Source organism: Hyperolius riggenbachi, chromosome 3, assembly GCF_040937935.1.
Source record: "Hyperolius riggenbachi isolate aHypRig1 chromosome 3, aHypRig1.pri, whole genome shotgun sequence".
Taxonomy (NCBI): domain Eukaryota; kingdom Metazoa; phylum Chordata; class Amphibia; order Anura; family Hyperoliidae; genus Hyperolius; species Hyperolius riggenbachi.
This window is the reverse complement of record NC_090648.1, coordinates 491,513,977-491,535,352: the sequence shown is the minus strand read 5'-3', so window position 1 is coordinate 491,535,352 and position 21,376 is coordinate 491,513,977. Positions and strand designations below refer to the sequence as shown.

Sequence of the window (21,376 nt, the reverse complement as noted above, 5' to 3'; positions counted from 1 at the left end):
AATTCAAATCGACCTTATAGTTCTTGAGAAAATCTATTTTAAAGTTTCAAAGGAAAAAAAATACACATTTAAAAAACCAGCCGACTTTAATGGTTAATAGCAAATCCACTTTAAATTCTAGAAACCCTAAATTTGCAGGATATGTTAAGGAGATCATTGGGAATAAGGAAAAAACAATTTTTCAAAAAGACCTAATAGTTGAGAAAATCCATTTTAAAGTTTCGAAGGAAAAAAGTATACTTTTAAATGCGGTAAATGTCACTTTTAGTAGCAAACCTAACGGTAGTATCAAAAGAGAGAGCAATAAATTTCCTGACGGGGTTTCCAGGGGGTCCATACGCAGCCGCAGCGCTTTGGCCAGGGATCGCTATACAGCCGCAATATGGCTGTATGAAGAGATCCCTGGCATTTTTTCCTATTTTCCCAATTTTTTTTTTTATGTTTAGAGTGTGGGAATTTTTTTAAAAAAAAATTATGTGGGGTCCCCCCTCCTGAAACTTTTTAACCCCTTGTCCCCCATGCAGGCTGGGGTAGCCAGAATGTTGAGCTCCGACCGATTGGGGCTTTAAACCCTGACTATACCAGCTGCAAAAAAGGTCCCTTAACCTCCTTGCCGGTTATCCCGAGCTCAGCTCGGGGTAACCTGCGCAGGAGGATATCTCAGGCCCCGCTGGGCCGATTTGCATAATTTTTTTTTTGTTACAAGCAGCTAGCACTTTGCTAGCTGCTTGTAACTTTCGATCGCCGCCGCTCGCCGCCGATCCGCCGCAATCCGCCGCGCCGAGTCGCTCCCCCCCCGCCCCAGAGCCCTGCGCTGCCTGGCCAATCAGTGCCAGGCAGCGTTGAGGGGCGGATCGGGATTCCCTATGACGTCCATGACGTCGGTGACGTCATCCCGCCCCGTCGCCATGGCGACCGGGGAAGCCCTGCAGGAAATCCCGTTCTCAACGGGATTCCCTGCATACTCTGATCGCCGAAGGCGATCGGAGTGGGTGGGGGGATGCCGCTGCTTAGCGGCTATCATGTAGCGAGCCCTTGGCTCGCTACATGATTTAAAAAAAAAAAAAATTAAAAAAATGTGCGGCGCTGCCTCCTTGCCGGATTTTTTAGACCGGCAAGGAGGTTAATGCCAATTTTTGCTCCGGGGTATCTGTTGGGGGGGGGGGGGGGCAGCTTTATTTTGCCTTGGGGCCCCATTGTTGCTTAAACCGGCCCTGACGACGTCTGATGTTCCCTGGACGTTATCTGTGACCTGAGCCATTTTACAACCTTATAATGTGGGTTGTTGGGAGCTGGTAAGCCTTTTCTTGTTTTGATGTACAGCGGATACCTACCTCTGACCAAGAATTTATCATTTCCTACATACAATGACTTTTTAAACCTGCGCTGATTTTTGATGTATGGCTGCCTTTACTGCAAACAGATTGTGAATCGATTTCAGCATGAAACCGATCACAATCTGTGGAGCTGCTGCCGCCGCCTGCATGCATTACCTGATCCGGCCGGTGCGAGTCCCCTGGTCTCCACTGTCTTCTTCTCCGTGCTCGGCTCCAGCTTTACTGAACTTCCTGGCGCTCTACTGTTTAAACTTCCTGCCGGGACAGGAAGAAGTGAAGCCTGCCGGACTCAGAGCCCAGCGGAGAAGGAGCAGCGGTGACGCGCCGGCGGAACAGGTAATGTATTGCCGCTGTATTGCGTCGGTCGCTGGGCACTCGAACTAGGCTATCAACGCGCTCCCGACCCGATCGAACACGGGCAGGAACGAGGGGAATGATCGATTTAATCGATCGGTCAACGATTGCGCAACGATTTCACAGCAGATTCGATCACAGTGATCGAATCTGCTGTATATCGGTGGGAAAATCGTTAGGTGTATGGGCCCCTAAAAGCCAAACTCTTGCCACACCCCTAATCACGCCCCTGCCACACACCTAGCTACGCGTAACAGAGATTTCATACAAAACATATGTTGTTTTATAATTCAAATCACACTGGTCCTTTCTATCCTGATTCACTTTCCTTTGCATTAACATTTTAAAATAAGAAATATATCAATTTGAAGGATGGAAATAAAGTTTAGAGTCAATTAACCAATTCAGCTCGTGGCTTGTTTTCACCTTATGGACGAGAGGAATTTTCACATTTCAGCGCTTCTCCCATTCATACCCAAATAACTTTATCACTAAATATCACAATGAAATGATCTATACCTTGTTTTTTTCGCCACCAATTAGGCTCTCTTTGGGTGGTACATTATGCTAAGTATTATTTTATTCTCAATGCATTTTAATGGGAATAATAAGAAAAAAAATGGAAAAAAATCATTATTCCTCAGTTTTCAACCATTATAGTTTTAAAATAAAACGAAAAACTGTTGATAAAAGCCACACATTTTATTTGCCCATTTATCCCGGTAATTGCAACGTTTAAATTACAGGGGTTGGACAAAATAATGGAAACACCTTGAAAATCAACAAAATATAGTTTAACCACTTAAGCCCAACTGGACGAGATTTCTCGTCCAGTTGGGCTGCGCGCACTCCCGCGGGTATTGCGCGCGCCCGCGGGCCCTCCGTGCGCGCCCCCGCTGCTGGCCGCTAGCCCACCAATCAGTGAAAGGGATTATAAATCCCTTTCGCTGATCGGACCCCCCCGGAGAAAAGCCGACAGCGTCTCTTCAGACGCTGCGGCTTTTCTGAGCTCTGGTCTCCTTTCTTCTGCCTGGGAGCGAGATCGATCGCTCCCAGGACTTTTTGATTCTGGCCATCTTGTGGCCAAATAGCAAATTACACCTTAAAAAAAAAAGTTTTAAGAATAAACCTATAAATATATTAAAAAAAACCCTGTTTACCTCCCACACCAAAAAATACCCACATACAAGTTTAAATTAAAAAAAAAAAAAAAATTACAATATTAAAAAAAAAAAAAACATAAATAGTTACCTAAGGGTCTGAACTTTTTAAATATTCATGTCAAAGGAGTATATCAATATGATTTAATAAATTATGGGCTTCTAAACAGTGATGGACGCAAAACGGAAAAAATGCACCTTTATTTCCAAATAAAATATTGTCGCCATACATTGTGATAGGGACATAATTTTAATGGTGAAATACCCGGGGCATATGGGCAAATACAATACGTGAGTTTTAATTATGGAGGCATGTATTATTTTAAAACTATAATGGCTGAAAACTGAGAAATAATGAATTTTTTCCATTTTTTTCTTATTCTTCCTGTTAAAATGCATTTACAGTAAAGTGGCTCTTAGCAAAATATACCACCCACAGAAAGCCTAATTGGTGGCGGAAAAAACAAGATATAGATCAATTAATTGTGATGAGTAGTGATAAAGTTATTGGCAAATGAATGGGGGGTGAAAGTTGCTCGGATGTAAAAAAATTTCAACCCTTCGGGCTTAAGTGGTTAATTTGTTGTAGGTCCACCTTTTGCGGCAATTACAGCCTCAATTCCCTGAGGTATTGATTCATACAGCAATTTTAGCCCATTCTTTAAGTAAAACACCCTCTAGTTCTTTTAGAGACGATGGCGGCGGAAATTGACTTCTTACTTGCATCTCTAATAACGACCAAAAATGCTCAATAATGTTGAGGTCTGGGGATTGTGATGGCCAGATGAGATGCTCAACTTCATTAGTATGTTCCTCACGCCATTCTTTAACAATTCTAGCTGTATGGATTGGGGCATCATCATCTTGAAAGATGGCATTCCCCTCCGGAAACAGTTCTTGAACCATAGGATGAACTTGGTTGCCCAAAATTCCTAAATATTCTCGGCTGTTAATTCTTCCATGAAGGGAAATCATTGGCCCGGTGGATTTCCAAGAAATAGCACCCCAGATCATCACAGAACCCCTGCCATGTTTTACGGTTGGGAGAAGGTAGCCTGGATAAAATGCTTCTTTCGGCTGTCTCCAAACGTACACTCTGCCGGAGGTCGGAAATAAGGTAAACGATGATTCGCCAGAGAAAATCAAATTTTTCCACAGCTCGAGGGACCAATTCTGGTGATTTCTACACCACTCTTAGGCCCGGTTCACATTAGCGTTCGCTGTCCGGAATCCACTGATCGGATCCGGACCTGATACTGTACAAACGGAACGTACGTTCCGCATAGCAATGCAAAGGCTATGCGGACGTTCACACGCGTCCGTTCAGTACAGTACGGAGCCGGACCTGATCCGGACTCCGGACAGTTTTCCAACATGCGCTATTTTTCGGGTCCGGATCTCCGGCCCACGCACCCGGACCGGAGCCTGACTGCAGCATCCGGAAATAGAAACCAATGGGAAACGGAAGGCACAGAACACACGGGCTACAAACACCTGACGTTCTACCCCACTTCCTATGCGTATTCAAGCGGCCATTTCGGATGGGGACACATGGGCCAAGCATGTCTGGAGTGGAGCAGCAGTGACAGATGTGCTGGAGCTGTTTGGCAGAATGTTGGAGGTGGAGGTGAGGCCTACAGCGGAGGAACCTGATTCTACAGGTGCACCAGGTGCACCTTCTGCTGACCCCAACAATTTTTTTTAGAAATTTCACTATTGTTAACCCACGGATCCGGATGGAGGCCTGATGCATGCCTGATGCAAATGGACCGGATCCGGATCGGATCCGAATCGGAACCGTACGGTTCCGATCCGGATCAGGTCCTGATCCGATCAGGATCCGGTCCACTTGCATGGCAAAAGGCAAGTGTGAACGGGGCCTAAACGCTTTGAAACATTTGTCTTTGAGAGCAGAGGTTTTCTTATTGCAGTTCTTCCATGGAATCCAGATTTGTGCAGCTCCCGATGAACAGTTTTTGTGGAAACTGGGTTCTGTAGGTGTTCTTTCAGCTCTGCAGTGATTTTAGGAGCCGTGGTCTTGCAAGCTTTTCTAACAATTTGATTTAGAGTCAGACGGTCTCTCTAAGACAACTTTGACTGTCGGCCACAACTGTGCTTTGCTGAGGACGTTCTTCCTTCTCTTTCAAAGGCAGTCATTACTTTTGAGACAGTACCACTTGAAATGCCAAGCATTCGGGCAGTTTCTGTTACAGTAGCGCCTGCCATATGAGCACCAACAATTTGGCCTCTTTGAAAGTCTGAGAGATCTGCCATTTTTATAAATTATAACCAACTTTGGTTTAAATATCTGTAAAAAAACTAATTAAACATATTATCAAATAACAAAAATAATAAACAAAACAATTAACATATGTCAAGTTTTGATTGCTTAAAACATGTTCAAAGATTATGATGCCAAAATATATCCCTACTACAATGTATGGTGACAATGTTTTATTTGGAAATACAGGTGCATTTTTTCAGTTTTACATCCATCACTAATCACAAGCCCATAATTTAATAATATGCCCTCTTGACATACATATAAAAAAAAATATCCCCTAATGTATGTAGGTGTAGTTTTACTATTTGGCCTCAAGATGTCCTTGTGCATTATTTCCTATTAGCACACTATAAGTACGTTAAATAGTAAGTAATGCGTAGCTGTTACTCGGAAGTGACGCAGGCATCTCATTGCCAATCATGGTGGCCTAGAACAGACATGAATGGGAACAAAGTTTGCATTTATTGAACTAAGGATCAGTGGCGTGAGCGGCGGGAACGAGTGAGCAGGAGGGAGCGCGGTGGCACCATTTGAGAATGATCACTGTTTTTGAACAAAAACAGTGATCATTCTCTCCGGACATGCACGGATTGGCTCAGGGGACTTTTGTCCCCTGCCACCAATCCCCCCTGTCACCGGGACCATTGCAATCATGGGCTTCCGCCCGCACGATCGCGTGCGCAGCCCCCAAAACAGCACAGACGCGAGCCTCACGTCCTTGCGGCTAAAGTAGTTAAGCACATTTTTCAATAGATAAAACACATATGTGTGCACAGGTCTGTACATAAGTCCCGAAAGAGAGACAAGTGAGGGGGAAAAAGGGACAGTGAAAAAGGGTTCCCAAAGAGGGACTGTCCCTCCAACAGACGGACAGTTGTGAGTTATGCAGTCCTACAAAACCCAGGAAACTTATGTGGGACATTTCTCCAGTCATTTGTTCTGGAGCAACATAACGCCCCAATTCAATCTCTCGCGGGGGCCACAGGAAGATTCATTATAAACCTATAAAATCCCGGTTATAAATAGGCGCCTTCGTACATCTCGCTAATAGTTCTGTATATAAATAAACACATTTCCGCTTTTTATTATGCAGCACCGGCAGATAATTACCTGTTTGCCACATTCTGATAATTCAAACAAATTGGAGGCCACATCCGTTGGCTGCTCTTAAGAGTCATTATATACCTGTTTACATGCAGGCTATTAATCTGGAATCAGGCGACAATGCGCGTCTAGCAATGCGTGAGAGTCTCTCGCTCGCCACTCAGTCAAAAGGTTTTCAATTAAGTGCTTGATTCGCCTCTCCAAGATCAATTCGCAGCGTAAACACAAGCTGTTGTGTCACACACAACAAGTACCGGCGTGCCGCCACTAGATGGCAGCATCCCTGAGTCTAACAAAGCAGCGCGGGGAAGGCTACATATGAATGAAGTGCAGCTTTACACTGAGATACGTTATTAAAAGGAACCTAAAGTGACATGTATGTGGAGGCTGCCATATTTATTTCCTTTTACACAATACCTGTTGCCTGGCAGTCCTGCTGATCTATTTGGCTGCAGTAGTGTCTGAATTGCACCAGAAACAAGCATGCAGCTAATTTTGTTAGATCTGACAATAGCGTCAGAATCATCTGATCTGCTGCATGCTTGTTCAGGGGCTATGGCTAAAGGTATTAGGAAGAGGATCAGCAGGACTGCCAGGCAACTGGTATTGCTTAAAAAGAAATTAATATGGCAGCCTCCATATACCTCTCTCTTCAGGTTCCCATTGAAGGGGAACTGAAGCAAGAGGGATATGGGGCTGCCATACTTATTTCCTTTTAAACAACACCGGTTGCCTGGCAGTCCTGCTGATCTATTTCACTGCAGAACTGTGTGAATAACACCAGAAAAAAAGCAAGCAGCTAATTTTGTCAGATCTGACAATAATGCTTGTCCAGGGTCTGTGGCTAAAAGTATGAGAGGCAGAGGATCAGCAGGACAGCCAGGCAACTGGTATTGTTTAAAAGGAAATAAATATGGCAGCCTCTAGATCCCTCTCACTTCAGTTGTCCTTTAAAGTGGACCTGAACTCTTGCACAGGACAGAAGAAAAACACCCTGTATCTATTTATCTATTTAGAGAGTTTAGCTTGTCTAATTTCCCCTCATCTGTGACTAATCACAAGCTGTAATTTGATCTCTCAGCTGTGTCAGCTCAGGAATCTTGTCTGCCACGGCAGAGCAGCTAATTGGTAAACACAGGATGTTAACAATATGTCTGCTCCCATGAAAGCAGGAAGTAGCCACACTGCATATTTATTGCAGGATTTGTATCAGCACAACGAAGAAATGTTGTTCTTTAAAGGTTATTATGCTGTTGCTTATCTTTTATAGCAGAGAGGAAGTTTTGAGTTCAGGTCCGCTTTCACCTTGCGGCTCAGTGACTACAAGGCGGGTCTGCTTTCTGAGTGTTCCGGAGGAGTTGAGAGGGAGGAGCCAGAATGAGGGAGGAGGGAAGGAATGGTATATCGGTTAGTATCGGAAGGAATTGCATTTCATGCAAGTCGGAATCAGCATAATGTTATGGACCATCTGTACTCAGCACAGGCAGATTTAAAGTGTACAAGAACTGACAATCAAAAGCACATAAAAATGTTTAAAGCACACTTGAAGTGAGAGGAGTACGGAGGCTGCCATATTTATTTTCTTTTAAACAATGCACATTGCCCGACTATCCTGCTGATCCTCTGCCTCTAAGGCCACATACACACATCAGACCATAGTCTTTTGAAAATGAAAGATCACAGACCAATCTTACCACCCTTCATGTAGTATGAGAGCCATACTCTACACAGTCTTTTCTATGGAGCTGAACTCCATATCAGAAAAAAATCTTTGCAAGACGCTGCACACACAGATGCTGTACAGACACAAAAGATCAGTATCTGCAAAAGATCTGTTCCTGCCAAAATCCATTCCTGCAAATTGCAATGATAGTCTATGAGATCATCATACACACATGATTTAACTGACATTCATCTGCAGATCAGATCCACCAGGATGGATTTTCAGATCTGCAGATGATTGCTTGATCTGCAGATGAATGTCAGTTAAATCATGTGTGTATGATGATCTGCAGATCTCATAGACTATCATTGCAATTTGCAGGAATGGATTTTTGGCAGGAACAGATCTTTTGCAGATACTGATCTTTTGTGTCTGTACAGCATCTGTGTGTGCAGCATCTTGCAAAGATTTTTTCTGATGGGGAGTTCAGCTCCATAGAATAGACTGTGTAGAGTATGGCTCTCATACTACATGAAGGGTGGTAACATTGGTCTGTGATCTTTCATTTTCCAAAGACTATAGTCTGATGTGTGTATGAGCCTTAAGGCCACATACACACATCAGACCATAGTCTTTTGAAAATGAAAAATCACAAACCAATCTTACCACCATTCATATAGTATGAGAGCCATACCTTCACAGTCTTTTCTATGGAGCTGAACTCCCCATGAGAAAAAAAATCTTTGCAAGATGCTGCACACACGGATCTGTACAGACACAAAAGATCAGTATCTGCAAAAGATCTGTTCCTGCCAAAAATCCATTCCTGCAAATTGCAATGATAGTCTATGAGATCTGCAGATCATCATACACACATGATTTAACTGACATTCATCTGCAGATCAGATCCACCAGGATGGATTTTCAGATCTGCAGATGAATGTCAGTTAAATCATGTGTGTATGATGATCTGCAGATCTCATAGACTATCATTGCAATTTGCAGGAATGGATTTTTGGCAGGAACAGATCTTTTGCAGATACTGATCTTTTGTGTCTGTACAGCATCTGTGTGTGCAGCATCTTGCAAAGATTTTTTTCTGATGTGGGGTTCAGCTCCATAGAAAAGACTGTGTAGAGTATGGCTCTCATACTACATGAAGGGTGGTAAAATTGGTCTGTGATCTTTCATTTTTTCAAAGACCATAGTCTGATGTGTGTATGAGCCTTTAGACGTTTAGCCATAATCCCTGAACAAGCATGCAGATCAGGAAATGTGAAACTAAAGAAATGAAAGCATTTATACTTACCTCTTGTCCTCAGGCCGGCTGTACTGCACACGTGTCGATCACACAGACGCAGTGCGATAGGGGGTGTGCATGGCTAGGCTGCGCAAGCACAGAACAGCGCGACTGAGGGTGACAGGGGTATTTACCGGAATAGCCAGCGGAGAATTGCAGCGGCTCAGGAGGACGGCGAGGAAGCCTATGGCCTGAACGGGGATGGAGGAAGCCCCAGGTACTTATAAAAGCTTTCTTTTTTATTTTATTTGTTTTAGCCTTAGGTACACAAGGTTAAATTCAAGGTGAGAGGGATATGGAGTCTGACTGCCATATTTGTTTCTACTGTATTCTATTTTAAACAATGCACATTGCCTGGTTGTCCCCTGATACTGTCATAGTTCTTTTTCAGAGGGACAGTCCCTCTTTGGGAACCAAATCCCCACCCCTCCCACCCGTACCTCTTTCTTCCTCATTTGTCCCTCCATCAGGACTGATGTACAAATCGATGTAAATAAATGTTGTTGTTTTTTTTACTGAAAATTAGTTTAGCTGACTGTATGAATCTTTTTATGAATCTTTGTGATATACATGATGAAAGGGGAGGGGGGAAGGCGTGGTTAGAGGTGTGGCAGGGGGGCATGTCTTAAAGGGACACTGTAGGGGAGTCGGGGGAAAATGAGTTGAACATACCCGGGGCTTCTAATGGCCCCCCGCAGACGTCTTGTGCCCGCGCAGCCATTCACCGATGCTCTGGCCCCGCCTCCGGTTCACTTCTGGAATTTCAGACTTTAAAGTCTGAAAACCACTGCGCCTGCGTTGCCGTGTCCTCGATCCTGCTGATGTCACCAGGAGCGTACTGCGCAGGCCCAGTATAGTCTGTGTCTGCGCAGTACGCTCCTGGTGATATCAGCGAGATTGAGGACATGGCATGACCACTACAGTATCCCTTTAAAGCATCTCTTTCTTATTTCAAAAAGTTGGGAGGTATGTACTGTCTCTAAGGCTAGGTTCACAGTGGGACATTATGGTCGCACATTACTTATAAAGTCTTATAACGCAGCTTACCACACTGCAATGGCAAGGCGATGCGACAGTCACAGTGTGACGTTAACGTTGCGTTATGGTAAATCGCTGATGCAGTGTGTTACCTCTTAACGCACACATTAAACAGATATAGGGAAGCATACTTTTCATTGTATGCTGTATGCGCACGTATCCCTGATCCCTAGTAAGTATTGGAGTAGCAGCCCCTGCAAGTGCAGAGGGGCCCAGAGCTGTGGGAGGCCCCCAACCACTCCCCTTAAGCCACTGAATGCTACAAGCCTTCTCAATAAAGTTTTCCTGTTGAGAGAATAGATATGATTGTCACTTCTATTCTATCATGCTGGTCTCTGTGAAATGACAACAGGGAAGGGATGCTATGGCTGGCATTGTATGGAATATATAATTGAGATCTCTCCAGCTCTCCTGTGAACACGTCGCACCATCCTCTTCCATCAGAGCTAAACAAAGACCTCCCCGAACAAGAGAGGGGTCAGCGGAGGGGTGAGCAAGTTTTTGTGTCTGCTCTGCCCTGGAATTATGGGCTGGGGCTGTATAAGGCGGCAGCTGGTGATCTGGGCATTCTTCTCCTGCTGCACCTGCCTAAGGAGCCATATTGTCCAGAGAGATAAAACTCACAGCCGAGCGGGAGATGTGAACAGACGGAGGGGCCAAGAGAACCTGTCCTGCACATTATTCAACAGAAAGACAACTAGACTCCACTTCATCCAACTCCCTGACAAGCTGACTAGTGTAAACTCTGTACACACACTAGACAAAACTCGACCAATCTGATCGTCCAGTGCGGCCTTGTCCAAGATGCTAGTGAGTGTACTGCAGTCTCATACAATTGTTTAGGGATAGACAAGGATGAGTAAGTGCATTGCCTACTCCCCCTTCCGCTGGACACTGCTTGATTATGCCTACGGCCTCGTTCACATCAGGGCCGGTTCTGGGTGTTTTTCCCAGCGCACTGTCCTGTGCGTTCTGCAAGGTATTGATTTTCCCATGTAATTGAATGTACTTGGTTCACATCCATGCACTGAGCTGCGTTACAAAAACGTAGTGTTGCATGCATTTCTGTGTGCTGAGCTGTACAGCACACATCAATGCAAGTGAATTAGTGCGTTTTTTTAGAGCATAGACGCGCATGCGTTTTTTTACCCCTAACTGAAAAAAAAAATTCAAATGAAAACAAATCTTCATTGACAACTTCTACAGCTACAATGAGTAAAACATGCTGAACATGCTAAACAGTGTTTAAACTCATGCAAACGCATGGATCTGCTTAAAAAAAGCGCACCGCAACGCACTAAAATGGGCACCAACGCATTATCACTAGAGATGTCGCGAACGGTTCCCGAACCGTTTGCCGGCGAAAATCTCAGCATTTCTGGGCCCTGTACTACTTCCGGGTCGCTATGACCCGGAGTAGTACGCCTGCGCTGGCCCGGCGGTGCATGTCCTAGATCACGCTCCTGTTGCCGGGCACTTTCTGCGCATGTGCGTGACGTCACGCTCATGCGCAGAGAGTGCCCGGCTACAGAAGCGCGATATAGGACGCGCACCGCCGGGCCAGTGCATGCGTACTACTCCGGGTCATAGCGACCCGGAAGTAGTACAGGGCCCAGAGAGATTCGCCCGGCGAACGGTTCGGGCCATCTCTAATTATCACACGCTTTTACACGTTTCTGAACACACTAGATGTGAACAAGGCCTTACTGTTTGAATACACATCCAAATTTGATTGGCCAATCACTGACTGATTTTACTTCCTCCGTGTTGTATGACAACTCACCTACACAATCTGCGCATTTATTTATTGTATTTATAAAGCACCAGCATATTACGCAGCGCATTATATTCACGACCAGTTGACCCTATTACTACATGGAAGAGGTACAATTGGACAATCAAAATTGAAGGTGTGTACCAGGCCAAATACGATTGGTCAATCGTCGAATAATTGAACCACCTCCATGTAGTAATTGAGGGTCGACAAATCTTGAATAGGATGAGTAGATGCGCAGATATGTATGTCATCTCTCGTACTACATAGAAGGGGTAAAATTGTCCAGTGATTGGCCAATCAAAATTGGATGTGTGTACACACCCTTCCCACTCCATAGAGAAGTACACACACCTTGTCTATATCCATTTAGCGTATCTGTAGCATGCCTTTTATGCACTGTCAAAGCTTTACATAGTTCTGTAATTGTTTTTAATATATGTTAAAATGTTAACATTTGATGCAGGCTGTAGCCATTTTACCTCAGGTTGCAAAGCTTCATGGGTTTTGAAAGAAAGGAAAAATCAAATTTCCCCAATTTTTGCTTATTTCATCTAATGGCCATAGTGGACAATTCTTTAATAGTGTATGGTGGATTGTTTTGATTTGTCAAAATATACTATTAACCACTTCAGGATCACAGGTTTTATTCCCTTAAAAACCAAAACAAATTTTCACATTTCAGCGCTCCTCCCACTCATTCAGCGATAACTTTATTGTTACTTATCACACTGAAATGATCTATATGTTGTTTTTTTGCCACAAATTTGGCTTTCTTTGGGTGGTAGTTTTTGCTATGAATTAATTTTATATACATTGTAAAGGGAATAATAAGAAAAAAATGATTTCTTAGTTTTCAGCCATTATAGTTTTAAAATAAAAACATAGCACCCACACGTTTTATTTACACATTTGTCCCGGTTATTACAACGTTTTAATTGTGTCCCTAGTACAATGTATGATGATAATATTTTATCTGGAAATAAATTAGCATTTTTTCCGTTTAGGGATTGTTGATACTATTTCACTTATTACAAGACTTTTTTTTTTTGCAAAATATAAACAGTAATATAGTCTCATGACATCCATATTAGAAAAGCCCCTAAGGTAACTATTTATGTAAAAAAAAAAATTAAATGATGTAATTTTTTTCATTTTTTTAAACAAGTGTTTTATTTATGCAACTGTGGGCAAGGGCTGGAAGGGGTTAAAAGTAATAAAATAAAATAATATGTAAAACAGTATACTGGTATAATTAGGTGTATTTCTACTTTTTGGCCTCAAGATGGTGCTACTGAGACCGTGTTTTTTATTAATAGAACACGGCCAAACATGGAAGTGTGGGGTCTGAGAGCTTGTGTGACGTTTACAAGCTCTCGGAAGGCACGGGAACGGTGATTGGGATTGAGAATAAAAAGATTTTCACATCCTGATCACAGATGAAGGGGGCTGCGACGGTGGATCGACGGAAAACAGCGTGGGGATCGTGAACGCGACAGTAAGGTGACAGTACGCATATCTACCCCCCTGATCCGCACGTAAACTTTAAAGGGGCGTAGATATGCGTACCAGAAATCCTAAAGTGGTTAATCACCAAAACTGAGTAAATGTAAAAGATCTAAAGAAAAAAAAAAATATTGTATGGAGTATGGCCAGAAAGTCAAATTCACCCCCTTCAGCTGCTCTTGGAAAAGAGGCCTTATTCCCTGGGCAGGCTGGTGTTCCAAAGGGTATTCAAAGCCGTGAGCGTGGGGTTCCGCTTCCCTGAGTAATACCAAGCCATATGACCTGTAACACTGGGGGGTACTTTACAGAGGGAAGCAGAAACTCCTCCTCCCCCCTTTACACAGTACCCCTGTCCATGGGCGTCCGCAGAAAATTTTCCAGGGGGGGGCAAAAAGTGGGGAGTTAAAAATTTGGGCTGGTGTTGTGTGGCGCGCGTAGCGCGCCAAAAAATGGAGCTACGTCATGCGGCGCGCGTAGCGCGCCGCGCCGAAAAATGGGTGTGGTCATGAACCAGAATGTGGGTGTGGTCGTGGGTGGAGACAAGTTTACATGAACTAAGCAATGGTGGGACATTAGATTAGGACAATGGTGGCGAACCTTTTGGAGGTCGAGTGTCCAAACTGCAAAGTCACTTTACTATCACAAAGTGCCAACAGCAATTTAAACTAAATACAAACGTTTTAACTCATACATGAACATTATGGAAAATTAAGTTGAAAATAAACTGTGAAGATAAACAATTTCATCCATCGTACTCCTGAAAAAAATTATTCATTTTTTTTAGAACCTCCCAGTTTCATTTTCTGTTTTAAAAAGCAGAAAAAGTAGGTTTAATGCTATTGTCTCATATGATGATGATTCAGCTTTTTCCATAGTCTCGCAGTTAGCAATCATGTGACCCCCAACAAGACAAATTCAGCAATCATGAGGCCCCCCCCATCAAGACAAATTCAGCAATCATGAGGCCCCCAACATGACCAACTCAGCAATCATGAGGCCCCCAACAAGACAAATTCAGCAATCATGAGGCCCCCAACAAGACAAATTCAGCAATCATGAGGCCCCCAACAAGACAAATTCAGCAATCTTGAGGCCCCCAACAAATCATGAGGCCCCCAACAAGACAAAGTCAGTAACCATGAGGCCCGCAACAAGACAAATTCAGCAGTCATGAGGCACATAAATAGACAGCTTTTCACATAAATAGGCAGAATGCCCCCTTAATATGTAGACACCTCTCACCTGGCAGCAGTTCCCCAAAATACACTCAATCTGACAGCAGTGGTTCCCCAAAAATAGGTAGCCCCAGGTCTATAGGTGTCCCCAGAATAGGTGGCCAGCGGTATAGATGTCCCCAGAACTGGTAGCCAGGGGTAGAGATGTCCCCAGAACAGGTAGCCAGGGGTATATGTGCCCAGTATATGTAGGCACGGGTATATGTCCCAGTATATGTAGGCAGGGGGTATATGTCCCAGTATATGTAGGCAGGGGTATATGTCCCAGACAGTATATGTAGGCAGGGGTATATGTAGGCAGGGGTATATGTCCCAGACAGTATATGTAGGCAGGGGTATATGTCCCAGACAGTATATGTAGGCAGGGGTATATGTCCCAGACAGTATATGTAGGCAGGGGTATATGTCCCAGACAGTATATGTAGGCAGGGGTATATGTCCCAGACAGTATATGTAGGCAGGGGTATATGTCCCAGTATATGTAGGCAGGGGTATATGTCCCAGACAGTATATGTAGGCAGGGGTATATGTCCCAGACAGTATATGTAGGCAGGGGTATATGTAGGCAGGGGTATATGTCCCAGTATATGTAGGCAGGGGTATATGTCCCAGACAGTATATGTAGGCAGGGGTATATGTCCCAGACAGTATATGTAGGCAGGGGTATATGTCCCAGACAGTATATGTAGGCAGGGGTATATGTCCCAGTATATGTAGGCAGGGGTATATGTCCCGGTATATGTAGCCAGGGGGATATGTCCCCAGAAAAAGTGGCCATGTGTGCAGGAGGAGGGGAGCAGCGGAGAGAAGAGGGAGAGCTATGGGCACTCACCTTAGGGGGCTCTCCCTCCCTCTCTCGCTCTCCCCTCCGGAGTCCGGAATGAAGTGTGCAGCGGCTGGCAGCGGTGGGCGGAACTTACCTCCTCTCGTCGCACGCGCCGGATGGATTAGCCGCTACTCTGGCCTGATCCAGACCAGAGTGCGGCACCAGAACTTCCGGCGCAGGAGCGAGAGGAGGTAAGTTCCGCCCACCGCTGCCAGCCGCTGCACACTTCATTCCGGAGGGGACAGCGAGGGAGAGAGAGACCCCTAAGGTGAGGGAAGGGGGGGGAGACGTCCGCCCTTCCCCACTGTGCCCATAGCGCTCTCTCTCTTCTCTGCGTGTTCCCCTCCTGCTGGCTGCACGGGCACGCGGCCAGGGGCAGCGGGCGGCCAGGCTCGGGCAGATGCCCGGTTTTGCCATATGTGCGGACGCCCATGCCCCTGTCCCATTCTAGAACACGGAGCTCACCACCACCTCAGAGGTCATGCAATGCGGACATATCAAAAAACAAACGTGTAACCATGCAAGTTAGTTACGTTGCATGAACAATTACTACATAGCGGGCTCGGTTTCACACTGTAGACTGTGCGTTAGGCTAATGTGATCTGATAAAACGCAGAGGTGTGAACATGTGGGTAGAACCGTATTGAGGGCGCGTACACTTGCAGTAGTGCGATGAAATGCGCACAGTGTGAACTCACTGAAAGACTTGTGCTGCGCCAGTCTCTGTCTGGCAGGTTTTTTTGAGAGAAGAGGAATTTGAGTTTAATTAGTTTTATTAATTAGTTGCACCCTCCATTATCCCTCTGCCTGAGAGGTCATTACAGGCAAATCCTCGCAGTCTGCAGGTCAGGCGGGGCGGGCCGAGCAGGAGGGGGAAACCCTGAGTACAATGAGGGACAATGATGCTGATTATCATTACAGAGGGGAGTCGCTCAGCCTTGCATTCCTGCGAGGTCAGCGGGTCTCAGCTAAGAGACCAGCGCCAGCTGCATTTACATACCACAGACCCCCAACTCAGCTGTCTCACCCACTCCCGGGACTGCCACTCCAAAATACATATACATCATGAAATCCATAACTAACGTTCTTAGAACAGAAGGCAATAGCAGATCTCCATAACTTCTTGCTCATGTGCAGAAAACAAGCGCAAGAAACGTGACTTCAGTCATTCCTGTCTGCTCTTGTAGGCTAAGGCGACTTTCACACTGACATGTTGTGGCAGACAATGTGATTGCATTGCTAACACAGCATGGTGGTATAGTGGTTAGCGCTCTTGCCTTGCAGCGCTGGGTCCCTGGTTCTTATCCCAGCCAGAGCACTATCTGCACAGTGATTGTATGTTCTCTGCGTGGGATTTCCACCAGGCACTGTTTTTTCCTCCTACACCCCGAAAACATACAGATAAGTTATTTGGCTTTCCCTTAAAAATTGATCCTAGACTACGATGGACATACAGTGGTGTGAAAAACTATTTGCCCCCTTCCTGATTTCTTATTCTTTTGCATGTTTGTCACACTTAAATGTTTCTGCTCATCAAAAACCGTTAACTATTAGTCAAAGATAACATAATTGAACACAAAATGCAGTTGTAAATGATGGTTATTATTATTTAGTGAGAAAAATAACTCAAAACCTACATGGCCCTGTGTGAAAAAGAAATTGCCCACTGAACCTAATAACTGGTTGGGCCACCCTTAGCAGCAATAACTGCAATCAAGCGTTTGCGATAACTTGCAACAAGTATTTTACAGCGCTCGGGAGGAATTTTGGCCCACTCATCTTTGCAGAATTGTTGTAATTTAGCTTTATTTGAGGGTTTTCTAGCATGAACCGCCTTTTTAAGGTCATGCCACAACATCTCAATAGGATTCAGGTCAGGACTTTGACTAGGCCACTCCAAAGTCTTCATTTTGTTTTTCTTCAGCCATTCAGAGGTGGATTTGCTGGTGTGTTTTGGGTCATTGTCCTGCTGCAGCACCCAAGATCGCTTCAGCTTGAGTTGACAAACAGATGGCCGGACATTTTCCTTCAGGATTTTTTGGTAGACAGTAGAATTCATGGTTTCATCTATCACAGCAATCCTTCCAGGTCCTGAAGCAGCAAAACAACCCCAGACCATCACACTACCACCACCATATTTTACTGTTGGTATGATGTTCTTTTGCTGAAATGCTGTGTTACTTCTACGCCAGATGTAACGGGACACACACCTTCCAAAAAAGTTCAACTTTTGTCTCGTCGGTCCACAAGGTATTTTCCCAAAAGTCTTGGCAATCATTGAGATTTTTTTTTAGCAAAATTGAGACAAGCCTTAATGTTCTTTTTGCTTAAAAGTGGTTTGCGCCTTGGATATCTGCCATGCATGCCATTTTTGCCTAGTCTCTTTCTTATGGTGGAGTCGTGAACACTGACCTTAATTGAGGCAAGTGAGGCCTGCAGTTCTTTAGATGTTGTCCTGGGGTCTTTTGTGGCCTCTCGGATGAGTTTTCTCTGCGCTCTTGGGGTAATTTTGGTCGGCCGGCCACTCCTGGGAAGGTTCATCACTGTTCCATGTTTTGCCATTTGTGGATAATGGCTCTCACTGTGGTTCGCTGGAGTCCCAAAGCTTTAGAAATGGCTTTATAACCTTTACCAGACTGACAGATCTCAATTACAGTACTTTGTTCTCATTTGTTCCTGAATTTCTTTGGATCTTGGCATGATGTCTAGCTTTTGAGATGCTTTTGGTCTACTTCTATGTGTCAGATAGCTCCTATTTAAGTGATTTCTTGATTGAAACTGGTGTGGCAGTAATCAGGCCTGGGGGTGACTACAGAAATTGAACTCAGGTGTGATAAACCACAGTTAAGTTATTTTTTAACAAGGGGGGCAATCTTTTTCACACAGGGCCATGTAGATTTGAAGTTTTTTTTCTCACTAAATAATAAAAATCATCATTTAAAACTTTATTTTGAGTTAAATTATGTTATATTTGACTAATAGTTAACGGTTTTTGATGAGCAGAAACATTTAAGTGTGAAAAACATGCAAAACAATAAGAAATCAGGAAGGGGGCACATAGTTTTTCACACCACTGTATGCTATGGTAGTGATTAGATTGTGAGCTGGTTGTAGACTTTTTGCTGCCTGAGGCAAACTTGTGAGGATGCGCCCCCCCCCCCCTTTCTTTTGGAATGATCGCACAGAGAACCTGACAATTTGCACTGCATGTTATAGCCGTGGTGCGCCCCCCCCCAAAAAAAAAAAAACACCCTCAGTATATGTAGATAGGTAGCCAGACATAGGTGCCCCCAATACAGGTTACTCAGGTATAGGTGGCCGCTGTATTTGTAGCTAGGTATAGGTGCCCCTAGTATGGGTTAGCCAGGTAGGTGGCCCCCCCTCCTTCCCTGGCCACCGCTCTTTCACCTCCTGGACTGGAGTCGGCGGCCCCTCCCTCCACCACAGCCCTTCCCCTTGAAGACTTTCCTGAATGTCCGGCGACGCGGCATGCAGCACAAACATCAGCGGTTGATCCGCAGACAGGAGAGCGGTTCCTCTTATATACAGGAAGTAAGTACTCAGATTTCTCAAACAAAAGGAAATGAAAAATGGCTTACGATTTTTCTGTACAATCGATTGTTTTTATCAACTTTCCATAAATTGGATCATTTTTATTGTATGGTGTTGGGCCACCTTATTAATCCACTTCACCACCAAACACTTGACATAGGGCAATCTTTAGTCCTTCTTAAATGGACCAAAGATTGCTCTGGTAACTAGAGATGGCTCGAACCTCCGATTTTTGGTTTGCGAACATCGAACTTTCGCGAAAGTTTGGGTTCGCACAAACTTTCGCGAACCGCAGTAGACTTCAATGGAGAGGCGAACTTGAAAATTTTGAAAAAAATTATGATGGAAAAGAGGTTTCAAGATTCTAACACCTGGAGGGGGGCATGGCGGAGTGGGATACATGCCAAAAGTCCCGGGGAAAAATATGGATTTGACGCAAAGCAACGTTTTAAAGGGGAACTGAAGAGAGGTATATGGAGGCTGTCATGTTTATTTCCTTTTAATCAATACCAGTTGCCTGGCAGCCCTGCTGGTCTATTTCTCTGCAGTAGTATCTGATTAAAACCAGAAACAAGCATGCAGCTAGTCTTGTCAGATCAGACTTATAAGTCTGAACCACTGAAACACCTGATCTGCTGCATGCTTGTTCAGGGGCTATGGCTAATAGTATTAGAGGCAGAGGATCAGCAGGGCTGCCAGGCAACTGGTATTGTCTAAAAGGAAATAAACATGACAGCCTCCATATACCTCTCTCTTCAGTTCCCCTTTAAGGGCAGAAATAACATTGAATGCTAAATTGCAGGCCTAAAGTGCTTTAAAACATCTTGCATGTGTATACATCAATTAGGTAGTGTAATTCGTGTACTGCTGGACTGGTGCGCACCATGGCCAGAGTGCAGGCAATAGCGGTTTTCAAGCCCATATGAGGTTGCTCAATGACAGAACAACAGTGACTGTCCAGCTGATGGAATTTGGTCTGTTCACAATGAAGCAACGACCTTATTATCTTGGGTCACTCATATAGCCGGTGGTCATTGCTTCATTGTGATACGCAAGCCCCTTCACCGCGGCAAAGTAATGATCACGAAGGGGAATGGGCACATGTACATGCCTTTTGTTTTGTTGTTGCAGCTGCAGTGCAGCCAGAAAAATTAGGCAGGCATGTACACGCACCAGAAAAATTATTCTGGCAGCGGCCTTAAAAATTCTAGAATCCGCCTGGAGTCCTGGACCCTGTTGGTGGTGGCGGAGAAGGCAGTCAAGTGGCCTGCGGGCAGAGGTGTTGTGTGGGGAGCGACTTAGTCTTGGGGCAGGCAGTCACACGGCCTGCAGGCAGAGATGCTGAGTGTGGGGACTGACTTAGTCTTCGGGCGGGCAGTAGCCCTCCGGGATCCATGCCTCATTCATTTTGATAAAGGTGAGGTACTGAACACTTTTGTGACCTAGGCGACTTCTCTTCTCAGTGACAATGTCTCCAGCTGCGCTGAAGGTCCTTTCTGACAGGACGCTGGAGGCAGGGCAAGACAGAAGTTGTCGGCTACCTGCCGGTCGAGGCGTTGGTGGAAGGTGGATCCGGAAGGGCTAAAGCGAGATGTTGGACTAAAGAATGTCCGCATGTCCGACATCACCATGAGATCACTGGAGCGTCCTGTTCTTGCCTGTGTGAACATGGGAGAAGGATTACTGGCAGTGGTACCTTTATTCCGTTGTGCTGTGACATCACCCTTAAACACACTGTAAAGCATAGTTGCCAGCTTGTTCTGCAAGTGCTGCATCCTTTCTGCCTTCTGGTGAGTTGGTAACATTTCCGCCACTTTGTGCCTATACCGAGGGTCTAGTAGTGAGGCCACCCAGTACAGGTCATTCCCCTTGAGTTTTTTTATACGGGGGTCCCTCAACAGGCTGGACAGCATGAAAGGTGCCATCTGCACAAATTTGGATGCAGAGGTACTATCCATCTCCTCTTGCTCTTCCTCAGTGATGATTGTCAGGTAAGTTCTTCTCCTCCCCCAGCCACAAACAATACCACGGGAAAGTTGAGCAGCACGCCCCCTGCGACGCCTGCTGCGGTTGTTCTTCCGCCTCCTCCTCCAAAAAAAACACCTTCCTCATCATCTGACTCTTCCCCACACAACTCTTCCTTCTCCTCCTCCTCCCCCCTCTGTGCTGCCGCAGGTGTTGAGGAAACATCTGGTTCTGAGAATTGACCCCACAACTCTTCCTCCTGTTCCTGTTCACGCTCC

General features: G+C 44.9%; 1 long non-coding RNA gene across 1 annotated transcript in view; it reads left to right on the top strand.

The window, feature by feature from the left end:
• Positions 1–21,376, top strand: part of LOC137564390 (uncharacterized) — a 160,235-nt gene that overhangs the window by 119,220 nt on the left and 19,639 nt on the right. The window lies entirely within an intron of this gene.